At 39.7% G+C, this 14,589-nt stretch overlaps 1 protein-coding gene across 4 annotated transcripts in view; it reads left to right on the plus strand.

Annotated features, from left to right (window-relative positions):
• The first annotated feature begins 13,059 nt into the window (after positions 1-13,059).
• ralyla (RALY RNA binding protein like a) overlaps positions 13,060-14,589 on the plus strand; it is a 65,393-nt gene continuing 63,863 nt past the window's right edge. The window contains exon 1 of one of the 4 annotated variants that reach the window (XM_084733057.1): positions 13,060-13,296. The gene's annotated coding sequence lies outside the window, so the exon portion shown is untranslated. Of the gene's footprint in view, positions 13,297-13,363; positions 13,716-14,589 lie in introns of those variants that run through there. The other 3 variants (XM_084733056.1, XM_084733059.1, XM_084733058.1) reach the window with 3 other exon arrangements.

Raw genomic sequence — 14,589 nt, forward strand, 5'->3', positions numbered from 1 at the left:
TATTTCCTCATGATTATCAGTTTACTTCCTGTTTTTGTTCTTTTGCTGCCTATTTTCTGGGCTTGTCACGTCGTTTCATTAGTTAATTAAGTTCTTTGTGTGTTAGGTCCTGGTGCTTCTTTTTCTTAGTGTCACTTGGTCTTTGTCTTTAGTCAATCATCTTATCCCCAGTGTTTCCCTTGTTGGGCTTCAGTGCTTTCTTGAACTCTGCCAAAAATAATTTTACTGTGAACTTTGGCATTTTCCTTTGGATTTGTTTGCTTTTTGACAATTCTGACCTGTACCTGCCTTGGTGATCCTTTTGTGTTTTGTACTTTGTTTTTCAAGTTTGAGCAATCATTTTGAACTGCACCACCTCAAATTTCTTGTCTCCTTTTTGGGTCTGTCATCTTGGTTTTTGCTATCCTGCTTGACACTTTATGACAAAAAGTCCTCTTTGGTCTTGGTTTGTCTGCTGCAGTAATGTTAACTAGCTCACTAATCTAACTCACAAGAACATCATCCTTCACAAATGAACTGCTTAACGATTTCACATTGTTACAGCACTTAAATTATGTAAGCTTTGTGCCATCAGTTCTGTTTGTTTGTGCGCACCATCCGTACTCTCCGATGGACAGCTAATCATATTCGTCACATCTGTCATTGCTGGACCAAGAGCAGATCTGATAACCCAATAGAGCGCTGCAGGCTGGTCATATTTTTGTTGGCCAACTCAAAGGTTAGCATCACTCTGGTTCCCCTCACCAAAAGCTGATGAAACTGACTTTTGGATTAGTGCAGAAAATAAACTCAATAGTAAACAAAAGTTTATGATAAAGACAGGTTTTGTTCAGCAAGATGTTCTTTACAAATGAATGGCACGTTTATGACTTCTGAAGTGTAAATGCAGTCGCCAGAAGAAAATGATATGTATGAACCACACAACAGTTGTGTGAAGTCACTACTACTGTCACTATTTTTTGGCGTGATGATGTTTAAACATGTTAACTTTGAGATGAGGTAACTGGAGGTGCTAATATATGAGCTCATTTCTGTGTTTTAGGACTCACTCCTGCAGCACTCTGCACTGGCTCTGTCTGTAGTATGAGGTGGATATTTCATGCCACGTTTGGTGGGGACATGTCCCCATAAATGTAGTAAAAGCTGTCAGTCTCCTGTCTGAGATAAACGGTGCAAGTTGAGATGGAGAGACGCTGTGCTGCTGCCAGATGAGTGCTGACTCAGATTACAGCATGCATGGGAATAAATTACAGATAAATAGATTTGTGTATATTTCTCACTTTCCCTCTGATGAATAACTTAAAATTTGTGAAAAGTTGCTTAATTCACATTTGAAATATTTTGGCAGTAAAAAGAGAAACACTGTAGTGAACCAAATCATTTTGAGGCTTAATAAGGCAGAGCACATATTCTTTCAAAACTTAAAGATGCATTTGTGTCTATAATTCCTGTTTTGTACCAGGTGTTTTGTCACAACATTGAATCTAACTAGTTGACACTGAAATGGTTTATTATTGCTCAGGGCAGTTCGGGTAATCCTTGAATATTGGTAGGGACATATCCCTATGGTCCCTATGCAGTTTTACACCCTTCATCTGTAGGGTAACAAAATCTGCAAAATAGCACCTCTAAAGCTCAGTAATTAAGTCAAAATATTTTGTTTGTTTAATTCGTATAAACAATTTGCACTTTTAAAGGGGAGTCTCTACTGGTGACCGCTTGGCACTGGTCCCAGCCAAGAAATAGAGGGCCGTGTAACCCCATTAAAATACTGAACTGTTGTTTTTACACTTCACAACATATTAATTAGTGAATTTTATTGGTGCTGGTAGGTGACTTTGGTTATCTTTAGATAGGGTCAAGCTAGTCAAGCTAAGCTAACCGGCTGCTGGCTGCAGTTTCATATTTACTGTACAGACCTGAGAGTGGTATTAATCCTCACATTTAACTCTGTAGAAGAGTGAATAAGAATATTTCCCAATAGGTCAAAACTGTTCCTTTCATTCAGCTGCTGTTTGCTGTTGCTGTGGGAGTATGATGCCAAACAGTCTTCAATTACTGCTGAGAAAATTCATTAAACATATGAAGTCAGAATCCTCACTGGCGATGGTTACTACAAGCAAGCATGAGGATGCACTGACAGGTTTTGACAACTTATGAACATTTTAAATCCCCGCAGGAAGCTTCATAATCAGCCCTTGAGCTTAAACTAAGAGAGGAGGGAAATGAGCGAATGCATCAAACTTCTCCATCAGTTGAATTAATCAGGAGCCTGAGAGTACTCTTCAGAGCATGTGGCTAAAGCATCATGTGTCATGACTCCACATCACACAGTGTGTCCCTAACTGACCTTTAAACATCTGAGAAAAACAAGGACAGAGGGGACAAAAATAACACTGTGTACCCGATAGTCTTTACACAGCAGAGTGAAAGTTCAGGGTGAATTCTCAGTGGGATACAAAGATACGAGCTCCCTCTGGGGTTAAAGATGCAAAAACACAGATTTCCACTGGAATAAGAATCACAATGAATCCTCGGGGTCTGCAGATCATCTCTCTGTTTTTAGCAGAGGTACACATACTTTGTTACCGTACTTCAGTATATTTTTTGGGTATTTGTACTTTACATGAGTATTTATTTTTCTGGCAACTTTTTAGTTACTGCCTACTTCAAGACACAAATGTCTATACTTCCTACTCCTTACATTTTCAGAACAGGCTTGTTATTTTAGTTTTAATGCATTTGAGGTTAATTATTGATTATTTCCATTTTGCATCATTCAACACATCAAGACTCATTTCAGCCTAAATGGATGGTACACAAACACACAGAAAAGATGATTTACTGGTGCATCCATCAGTGCATATCACGCAAGACAGACTTTACAAGACGAGAGCTATATAAAAGACGAAAAAGATGTAACAAGATGAGAAAGACGTAATAGAATAAAAAACGACGTAAAAGACATGAAATGACACAACAAGATGAAATCAACGTGAAAAATGTAATAAGACCAAAAAAAGATGTAAGTAACGTAAAAGACATTAAAACAAAAAAGACATTATCTGACACAGAAGACACAAGACAAAAATGACGTTACAAGATGAAAAAGACGCAAGAATACAAAAATGACATTGACACTGACATCGAACTGGACAAAAAAAGTAATAAGACAAAAAAAAAACAACATAAAAGACATAATGAGACAAAAAAGATGTAACAAGACAAAAATGACATAATAAAGATGAAAAACACTTAGTAAAAGACATATGAAGACGAAAAACAGCATTACAAGTGCAACAAGACAAAACAGACAAGAGGCTTGACCGGAGAACGAGTGAGAAACAGCCTGCAGAAATGTTTTTCAGAAAGTGACTTTTTACTCATATACTTTTAGTACATTTCAGAGCCTGTACTTCACTTTTAATTGAGTAAAGAAGTTGAATCAGTACTTCTGCTTTTACTAGTCTTTTTTACATAAGTATCTGTACTTCTACTTGAGCACAAATTGTGTGTGTGTGTGTGTGTGTATTTTTGTCACCTTTGGTACCTGTCACTCTTTACACAGCAGAGTGAAAGTTCAGGCTGAGTTCTCGGTGGCAAACTAAGATACAAGCTCCCTCTGGGGCTAAAGGTGCAAACACACAGATTTCCACTGGAATAAGAATCTCGATGAATCCTCGGGGACTGCAGATCACATCTCCGTATTTAGAGCGGATGCAGTGTTTTGAATCTGTTCTGACTGAATGGGCATTTTCATGGAACGGGTGCTCACCGTGCAGTAAGGCCTTGCTTTGTGCAATAATCCAAAGTGTGCTATAATACATCATGGAGTTTGCATAGCAGGCAAGTCAGTAGTTTCACATTAGCAATTCATAGCAGCTCCCCCCACATGTCTGCTCACTCTCTGGAGTAATAGACTCCTGTCACTGATGAGTCCCCGGGGTGTACCGAGTGAATCCTTTCTCACGTCAGTAGTGATCGGTCCCAGAGTCCTACCTGATTTACATTGACAAGAGCATTGGGGTCCAAATGAAAGTAAGCATGTTTTCCAAATTGGAAACACAAGGGACACGTTGCTCTGCAAACAGACAGCTGGGGAGGTAAACGCTGACGTTTGGATTGAACGCTGTGGAGGAGGGCTGACTTGGCTACTTTTTATGGCTCATTCCTTGAGAGATGGTCACTTTAAACAAAGTGTGTCATTATGTCTTGAGGAAAATGTATTTAAATAAAGCAAAGGCTAGTCAGAATTAGGGGACTCTTGTGTCATTAATGCTCCATGCATTTATCCATTTCACACAAAATATGTTTATAATCTGCTTTTTTTTTTTTTTCTGTATATAGTGTATTTTATTTGTATTCTTATGCACCATTTGCTCTTTTTAATCACTATTTTTTACCCCATGTGGGATCAATAAAGTTTTTCTTGCCAAAAAGTTCAATTTGCATCTACAGTATTAATTTATATCATAAAAGGTCAATAATTGGCATGCAAAACATTGCAAAACCATGCTGCTGTGACAATGGATACAATTTGAAATGAATCCTAAAATATTGAGATAATATAATACTTTAAATGTTTTAATTTGGGCGCTTTTTGGACAATTTTGGCCACTTGGGGGGGAGCGGAACAAGAAATAAAAATAACACTGTTACCTTATTAAGTCTATTATGGCTAGTATGTTACCTGTTTAAATATCCAGCAGCTTTTTCCTGGCCACCTGATGAATATAAGTCAACTTTCACCTTATTACCTCTGTTTTGGTCTCCAGCAACACTTGAGAAAACATATGTCTCCTTAGGTGCTTAACATGACACCAAGTTGAGCAGATAGTCGCTAACTTTGTCTTTCTGCTTTGATGCTCAGCAGGAAGCGCACAGACAGTTTTTAGAGCTGCTTGATGCTTCTTGAAAAGAGACTGGTGAGAGTAAACCAAAAACTTGGCCAGAAAACCAAAACAAAGAGCTGAAAGATGCTAAAAGGCTGCAAAGGACTGTGGAGTCATCTCCTAATTCTCAGTGGATTCATCACTAAAAGCAACATTGTGGATGTGGATTTTAAATCTAAATGCTGTATTTTAATTTTACTGTATATTAATGTTAGCAGTAGAACTTCATGTATGAAAAAGTTTGAATGAATTTTTTACATAAGCATGTAAAGCTTCACTTTTGGTTTGATGTTCAGTGAGAATAATAATATCACAGGGTGAATCACTGAGTTTGCCAGGTTAATTCACAGTATGATTCAGAGACCTGCAACATATGGGTTACCATACTGACGAGCCAAATGAACAGATGGACTAAAAACCCACATAGTCATTAGGTGTCAGGGCTCATTGAAGAGTCAGTATCATAGGCGGGGTGTACAATTTTAAAAAGTCAGTATCGCTTTTTAATTTAAGGCAGATGCAGTTGGTGAGGTTTGATGGACGATAAGAAAATGAATTTGCCTGCACATAGCAACTGCTCATTATGAGATCTATATAGCTTTTCAGTAGGTTGACTGAAGATGAGAAACAGGTCAAGTCCTCTGTATTTTTTCTGGGTCTTTTTTACTTTATATATAAATATTTCTCAAAATGTTTAAGGGATGTTTACACGCTGAAAAAGGTAAGTTAGCACCTGGGTCACTAATGGTCCAAATGTAAATAACCTAGCAGCTATTACTTTTTCTTTTGTCGGGATTTACGTAGATCTTTTAATGCCAGGACTCTCCTGCCCACATGCAAATGTTCCACAGAAAAAAGTTACCCCGATGCTATTTTGAAGGTCGCTGCATCCTTGTAGCTTCGGTCAAGACGATCGTCATTCTTTTAGGGAAATAAAAATAAGGCAGAGCTTTTTTTTCCCCTTTATAGCAGAATATCAATGTATGGAACCAATGTGGAGCTCTGTGAAGAGAGGACTGGCTATGCAAGATTAATCTTCAAGTTAAGTGTCTATCATTGTTTTTGTTATATTTGTTGTATGTTTCAGTTTGTTTTAATGGGAAAGACCAATTGTTATAAAGTTGGTTAACTCAATGAGATGAGAAAAGTAGTGTTGACGTTTAGGTAACAGACACAAAAGGTAATAAGAAATGTTGAATCAAATATTAAGGATTTTCCTAACCAGAGATAAAGTGAGTTAGGATTTGCTTCTAATACTGAATTTGGAAAAAAAAAAAAAAAAAAATCTTAGACTCTTCCTTTCTTAACTTAAGACTTGAGACAGAAAGTTTCTGTACTACAGCCTCATCTCAAATACTGCACCCATGCAGACAGAGCAAGATCATGCAATGTTCGAATTACATCACAGACAGACGGTGGGTGGGACACTTTGTTTTAGAGCAAAAACATTAACTTGAATTCATATTTGACAGGGAGGGCAGACGAGGTAGTGAAGCTGATGTAATTATGTTGTTGATGTCAGCTTTGCATGATATGAGAGCTGACAGGGCCAGCAGCTCAGGGAAATGTGAGCCTAAAGAATGTCAGGGGTTTTAGTTTCACAGAGGAACACAACAGATCTTGGGGAAATGTCAATGTGTAAACACATTAAAAGGTTACGCTTCATCAGTTGCATGTACGCTGCCAGACAAACACATGATCGGCACATGCACAGGAACACATAAATCCACCAGTCCACCCACAGAAACACACACACACACATTGACTGCATCTGTAAATGACCTTTTGTCTAATCATTATTTTTGAGTAAGCAGCACAAATGGTGTTTTCATGACTCTCGCAGGCACTCAAATTACTTTTCTGTGCGTAATTTCTGTGAGAAATGGCAGCAAATGCAAAGAAATGCCTCAAAAATGGGGCAGAGCAGAACAAAAAAAAAACAGAGAGCAACAGAGGGAAAAGGAGACGACAAGCGTTGAAAATTTTCTCAGAGATGCAACTTAAGACACCGTTAAAATATTTTTTTTCCCAGAGGATCTTGAATAATACCAGCAGCATTACACCAGGACAAAGCTTTGGTTTGCATATATGCATCACTTAGCCACTCACTTCTCTTTCTACATGTCCTAAATTGTGTTTAATAGCTCCAATCAGTGTGGGAATAGTGAATTCCTGCTGCTAATGCACTATTCGTGTTTGAAAAGGGGACATTGTGCAAGAAGCATCGGTCCCTTTGCCATTAACGTTGCATTACATGTCCTGTTCCACACTATAATTATAGCTCTCGCTCCGACAGAGTGTAGTCCCATGTTTCGACCTGAAGCACAGAATAAATCCAGGCTATCAGACTATCAGGTGCGACACTCGGCCTGCACACATACACACAGACACACACACCTTGTCTGCGATCGCCGCCTTCGCCTGCAGACGCATGGCTCGGAGCAGGGAGTGTCAGCCAGAGTAGCAGCTAAGACGAGCTGCATGCCAGATACTGTTGGACTATCCACACAGAGCTCGGGATCCCAGCCAGAGTCACCATGTGTGCTGGGGTGGAGGAAGGTGGATAGAGATGAACAGATACAGAAATCCTTGGTCACAGTGTGGTGGAATGGCATCTGCTCAGAGACTTGTGTGGCACTGAGCAGAGAGTAGTAGTGATGTGACTCTTTTTTTTTTTCTGTTAAGGTCTTAGCTCAAGTGAAGACTCAGACTGTTCTGATGTGTTGCAGTTGAAATAGCAGGAAAATATTCCCATAACAGGGCTGACGATGCCACTATGCAATACTGAAACCAACCTCAGCCTCAGTTGTTTTTCTGGCTTGTGTTTGAGACAGTTGAATTGAGGTGCTCCAGCTATTCATCCATCATTTAGTTTGTTTTTAGCCATCTCCGAGTTTTCAGGTACCACCAACTAGTTGCAAGCTTGTGATTAAATTGGGTTACTACAACTATAATCCATATTTTTATTTAAGAATCACAACTACTTGTATGTGAAACTTGGACCTCTTATTTATAGGGCAGGTTCACACCTGCCTTGTTTATTCCAGTTAAACTGAACCTTGGAGTGTTTACCCCCTTAATGGGGTTCATTTTGGTTGGTGTGAACGCTGGTCTCAAGCTCTGGTCCAAATCAAACAATGGCTCTCTGGTCTGCCTCAAGATAGTGGTCTCGGACCACTGCCAAGTGAACACTGGAGTGGTTCATTTCTGGGATGAACACCATTTGAACCATGTATAAAATCATACTGTTGTACTGCATATGTGCAGTCCTCTAGTTTGTGGATATGTGCTTTTTACTCGCAGTATTTTATGAACAGTAATTTCCATCACATGACTTGTGTTTACGATTTCTGGACTGTTTGAGTTTTACCTTTGTGAATACAAACTTGACCAGTTGGACAACTGTAAAATGTATCATCCTCTCTTTCAGCAACCGGGCATTTAGGAGTGACCCTGCCCATTAACTCTGGTATCCCCGTTCCAACAAGATGGAACAAGTTCCATTTTAGTTCATGCACATTATTTTGAACAGTTCTGCACATTTCAAGTAAAACTAAATTTATTCATTACCCAAAACATCAGTTCCCAGCTGGAACAAACAAGCAGAGTTTCCTTGACCTGAAGTGCGAAGCGTGACAAACTCAGTGGACATATCTGATGTCTTCTTACTATTAATAGATGGTCCATGCTTGTTTTTGAAATATCTGTTAGAACAGGACAGAAGTTTGCAGGTAATCAGTATGATCTGCTAAACCTGCTACTACTGTTTACATCCACTGTGCATTGAGCCCATCATCTGTAAAAAGTAGTGGACATGAAGTCAATGTAGAAGTGACTTAAATCTACATTCTTTCTAATAGCCATCAGAGGGCAACTGCACCAGTTGCAAAAGGAAGTCTGACTGCATGGAAATCTAAGAGAAACTCTACTTCTTGCTTGATTTGTGACCTCAGTAAATGGTTTCCTAATGAGTTTATGATTTCAAACGCTAGTTTCAGGTCTGAATTTGCTCTGGTTCAAGAACCAGAGTGGAAAGCCACTCAGAGAGAATAATCACCTGCAGTTTCCCTGACCTCTACAGAACATTTTAGCATATTTTAGCTTGTTTTGGTTTTCTGGCTGTAGATTTACTGTTTTGCTTCACTCTCGCTGCTCTCATGGTGTCGATTCTGGCAGCAGCAGGCAGCTAGTTTCAGCAAAACAACTCTGATAAACTGACCACCTGCCCCAAACAGCAGACAGACAAAGTTACTAACTAGGTGATGGACGTAGTGGAGCATTAGCAGCTGTTGGAAACCAGAAACAGAGCATTCATCAGTTCGACACAAACAAAAATGATTGCTAATATTGCTCTGTCTCTGCTGGATGATGTGGAAATAGACTGTGTTAATATGCCAGTGCTGCGTTTACAGCCTGTATCTGCTGTTCAAAAGTGGTCACAAACAATCAATCCATTGAGGTATGACTGTTTTATTTATCTGCATACTTGGAAAAAATATGTCTTTTAGTGAGTTAGTATTCATGCAATTTAGAATAAGATGGAAATATTTGATTATTCTAACCTAACCAACCCTATTTAGCAAATAAATCCAAGTTTTACAGTGACATTTTGTAATTTAGGATATTGAAAAAGACAAGAGAGACAGTATTTTGATTATGGGTCAGATATATCTGCTGTATTTTATATTAGCTCTTTCATCAGTCTGAACCACTGACTGTAAATAAAGGTGGACAACAAGTCCCCACTTCTGCCCACAGAAGCCAAAATATCACGGGTACGAGCGCTGGTGATGTCATGTTGAGCCAAAGTGTGCGCAGTCGTGACCAGTGTTGGACCTACAGTACCGAGGTCCCACCCATGCACCTGGCCAAGTAAACTGTGAGCTAAAACATAAGCTTATGTCTTGTTCAGTTACATTTAGCTAAAACAGCCTTACGATAAAAAACCTAGAAAATAATGTCTTTGGTAAACTGGGTACATTTGCAGTTACTGCTAATACAATATAACACAACACACCTGTGCTGTGTTGTGGACTTCATGCTTGTTCTTCATTCATTATCTTAGTTATGTTACATCTTATTATGCAACAGTAACTTCCTGTTTATGTAGTTAGTTGCTTTTGATTGTTGTACTGCAGTCTCTGCTAGCTAAGACATCAGCATTTTAACACTTTGTAGGATTTTACCACCGTCTCAAATTACATCTCAACTCACAAGAGAACAAATGTATGTCTGATAGATGGCGCTCCTGTGATGCTTGAAAAAAATTTATCAAGTAAAACGAAAACAAAGAGGCATGGTATGAAGCGCACTGCCCTTGCATCTGTCTGTCGGTGCCTATCAGCCCCTTGAGAAGCCATTGATCCATACAGACCCTTTGCTCATATGCCCGGCAGACGCTGCTGCAACAGCAAAGACTTCTGTTCCTCCCTGACAGCATGACCACTCGCGTTTCCGTCAAGAATGGGTAGGAACCCTGCAGCTGTCAACCTTACAGAGTTGAATCAAATGAAACATGATGACAAGCCAGGCTGGAGTCTAAGTTTTCAAGACTAAAAATACACCGCACCTTTTATGTCCCGGAGTTACCTTAATGTTTGGGAAAATGCTCAATCAATATTGCTTTTCACCTGTGGGCTGCATGTGAACTCATTGCCAGATATTAACTGAGCTTTAAACTCTGTTAAGAATTGCCCCGAGTGTTGACATCCTCATCGATGATCAATATTCTTGTATTCCTCAATAGAAACTCACTTGATTAATCCTTTAAGTAGTTTTTAATGAGAGAGCACTGAGAGGTTGGAGTTGTGAAACTGATGATATATGGAAACCTTTTTCAGTCATTCAGTGGACGATAACACCCTTCAGCAACAACAATAATTAGCAAAATGGACAAAATTTATGTAAATAACATAATTAGTGACAAGGAGCCATAAAATGAAAAATGCTGTTGCACTTAATTGCAACAAAATATTTCCCTCGTATGCAGTAAATGTGGTGGTGGCATATGAGATAATTTGGTTTATTATTCATGTCTAATTTTTCTAGTTTTGAACATTATTTCTGTTACTTGTGATATGAATGTGTTCACGCTCAAGTTAATTGCTTAGATATTGGAATGAGAGCCTCTCCTGTCCCCATCTGAACCCACCGGGTCCTGAGCAGTTCCTGGTCAGAGCCGCTGCAAGTCATCTCGGTACCGTAGCCTATTCCTTCTAGTCAAACTGGCCTCTTTCTGTCTTGGGGACTCTGTTTGGCTCTGTATGACCGTGTTCACCAGGAAGCTGCTGTGCCCGGCTCCCTTGCCTGCTTGCCTAGTTTGGTTTTGATGCCCATTCTGAGGTTGCTCCCTGCCAGCATTCCCCACTGGGTTCCCACACCAAGCCTGATAACCTCCTCCTCCCTGCACTGCTACACTTCTGTGCTAGCGGCATAAACACCAACACTCCTAAGGTGCTCTGAGCTCCAGGTCTGAGCTCCAGGTCTGGGCAGAGTCAGCTAATAGGACTACTAGTTCCACGGCCAAGTGAGCGAACTAGCAAACAGCAGCTACAGTGAGAGGGATATGACTGCAATCCTCTGCAAGAGTGTCCTCGGTAAAAGCATGCACAAGAGGCACCTCCACAGTTAACTGGAAATCTGAAACTCAACAAAAGAAGATGAAGAAACCTGGATCATATGTTACGGAGAAAATCTTTCCTGGTTTTCCCTCTGACGTCCTCCAGCTAATCTGTACTGAACAGATTGCTTCACTTCTTGCTTGAGTTGCTGACTATTAACTGCTGGTAGCAGTTAGCGTTGGATGACACTGCTCAGACTGCGAGGTCGCAGTGCAGGTAGAGCAAGAGTTTTGGACTGCTGGGAAGAGGAAGATTTCAGACCAGAGGAGTGGGAAGGAGGGTAAACTGGATGAGGGTGAGTAGGGTGAGCATGCAAACACTCATGTTAGTTGCACTTCTAAATCTACAAGTAATGACAAGTAGCATTAAAGCTGTCTGACATCTGGAATTGGTGTCAATTCTGTAAATTGTCAGAGGACATCAGAAAGCCAGAAAAGCAAACTATGGTTCAGTTTCACTGAAATCAGTAAATACATTTGGAAAATTGTATTTTTATACAGTAATTAGTGAGGCCACTCTGGTCTGGTAGTGTCTGCCACTGTTCCAGCCTAATTCTTGTCTTATTCGTGGTCTGATAAACATCATCAAATTCAGTGCCCCAGTTGTAAATCCACTAGTAAACTCAATAAGTTGATGTAGGTTTCCTGTTAACAGTGAAAGTGCCTCTTACACATGCTCTTTTAGTCTGCAGCCCGGTGCTCTTGGCTATAGTTAGTTAGAAGTTAGCGGTTACTCTGTTATTATGCTACCTCCTTTAACAGGTGGACAATTCTTACATTTTGCACCTTAAGGAAATTCTGATAGAGATGCAGTTTTCTGTAGCAGAAATGTTTCTTCCTTATTTGTTATCCTATTAATAATCTCCCTGCTGAGCCTTTAGTCTTGAGACTTCTAGGCTAAGATGGATTTTTTTACAAGTTTTTGGATCAATTCTAGTTTAACAATTCACTGACCAAATAATCATCTGTATAATCTAATAATCATCATTAATAAATGGTAAATTGATAGTCAATTAGTTATTTCACTGTTAACAAACACACACACAATTTTTAAAAAAATAAGTATTAGTAGTACTGATATTGCTTGAGATGTTTTTATTATGTGTACAATAAAATCTAAATAAAGTCTATAGTCTACTAATGTAATCAGACCGTAACTGTTATTATCTGCTATTAGCTGACACAAAATATAATTTTGTTATATTACACAAACTAAATGTAAGATTAGTAGTACTAGTAGATATTATTTATTATTATTATTTTATTGTTTGCTAACAGTGAAATAACTATTAACTAAGTTTAATTACTCATTAATTTCCTCATCTGAGAATTTTTTTTAATTTTTTTTTTTTACTTCAAACAGGTCGACACTTGTCTACAGCTGCATGGTTTATTCACTTGTTCACTTCGGGAAAAAAAATAGCTAACCCACACGTTACCCAGCATCTCCCGCTCTAGAGACCCTCCTGGGACCGTGCCAGTGACACCGGGTGGTACCCGGACCCTATCTTGAGAACCTCGAACAGCGCTGGGCAGAAAAATCAATGACATTTCCAGAAAGGCTCGTCTCTACAGCCCTGAATGCCTCGGTGTGTAGCTACAAGAGAAAAGCTCGGACTGATTCAGAAAAACTCTGGCCAGTCCCGAGTCACATGACTCCACCACCGGCAGCGATAGAGAGCGCAAAAGGGACGCAGAGCCTCGGCACACACCAGCCTGCACACCACCAACCACCACCGCCATACGCCCAATTTCTTTTTAATTGAAACCTTTTACTCCCGCTCGGTGAGTACATTTTCCACTGACATTTTTATCCTCTTTTTCTTCCTTTCTTGTGTCGGTGTTGCGACATGGGGAACATGTTTTCTGCATGCAATCATTTAAATCTTGGATGCTGCTGAGTGTTGTTGCTCCGGCGACATCCACTGAGAAATATCCCTACGTGCTTGCAGACGCTCTTGATATTTTTTTTTAACCTCCTCCTCTCTCTCTTCTTCTTCCTCTTCTTCTCCTCCCGAAGCAGCTTCTTGTTATAAATCTCCACCTTTTGCTTATTTCCAGGCTTTTTCTCCCCTCTATCATGGCTTGTTTTGGTGTGGTTTTGGTGCTTTTCTCTGATCTTGCAGTGTTTCTCTGGTGTTGGAGGCTGGGCGCAAAAATAACAGTTTTGATTTTCATCTTTGAGGATTTTGCTTCTCTAATAGGTGAGGAATTGAACTTTGCTGGAGTTTGTTTTGGCATTTTCTTTGTACTTCTTTATGCAGATGGGAACTTTTTTTTTGTTTTCCCCGGACAGAGCTGGATTTGTATTGAATTATCGAGTAGTTTCAGATCGTTTAATATAGTCGATCTGTCTTCAAAACTCAGTAGGAACACATCAAACAGCATGGCACAGTCGTCTTAAAGAAGCCATATTCCTGCTTCTTTTGTAGGAGGAGAAAAGTCATAAAAATGTGAAAGAATGCAGGATTTTTTTGCCCTTCAAAGTTGACAACAATTTGCAAAATTTCAAACAAGTCTAATGAATGCAAATCACTGCTGTGTAAAACAAAACAGGAGCAGCAACGACAGATTCCTGCCAATTGAACCAGACACAGCTGTGCTGCTCCTCCGCCCTGCTTCTCTTGCTACACACACACACACACACACACACAAACCTCATTGCATTTGGGAGTGATAACAGTCAGACATCACACACTCACACACATGGAAGAGCGAAGCTTGGAAACTTAAAGAGTCAGTGCTGACGAGGGGGGAAGAAGAAGGTTGGAGGGGGTCTTTAAAGACCCAGTTTTGCAGCAGTTCATTATGCAAATCAGCCTGTTAGATTTGATTAATAGTTTGACCTTGACATGCAGCCACAAACCCGCAGGCAACACATTCAAAAACACACAAAATCTCCTGACAAAAAAAAGTGACATTGCCCTTTTAAATGACCACTGGAATCAACTCTTTAAAATCCTTGACCAAAGTTTGTTTTTGTGCTGAAATGCTTTCAAGACAAAAACCTCCCTTCAATCATCATGGAAAGATACGGGTGAAGGGATTTTGACAGCTATTCCAGCCTTCAGACTTTCG

Source organism: Lutjanus erythropterus, chromosome 12 (assembly GCF_056507025.1).
Source record: "Lutjanus erythropterus isolate fLutEry1 chromosome 12, fLutEry1.hap2, whole genome shotgun sequence".
Taxonomy (NCBI): Eukaryota; Metazoa; Chordata; class Actinopteri; order Lutjaniformes; family Lutjanidae; genus Lutjanus; species Lutjanus erythropterus.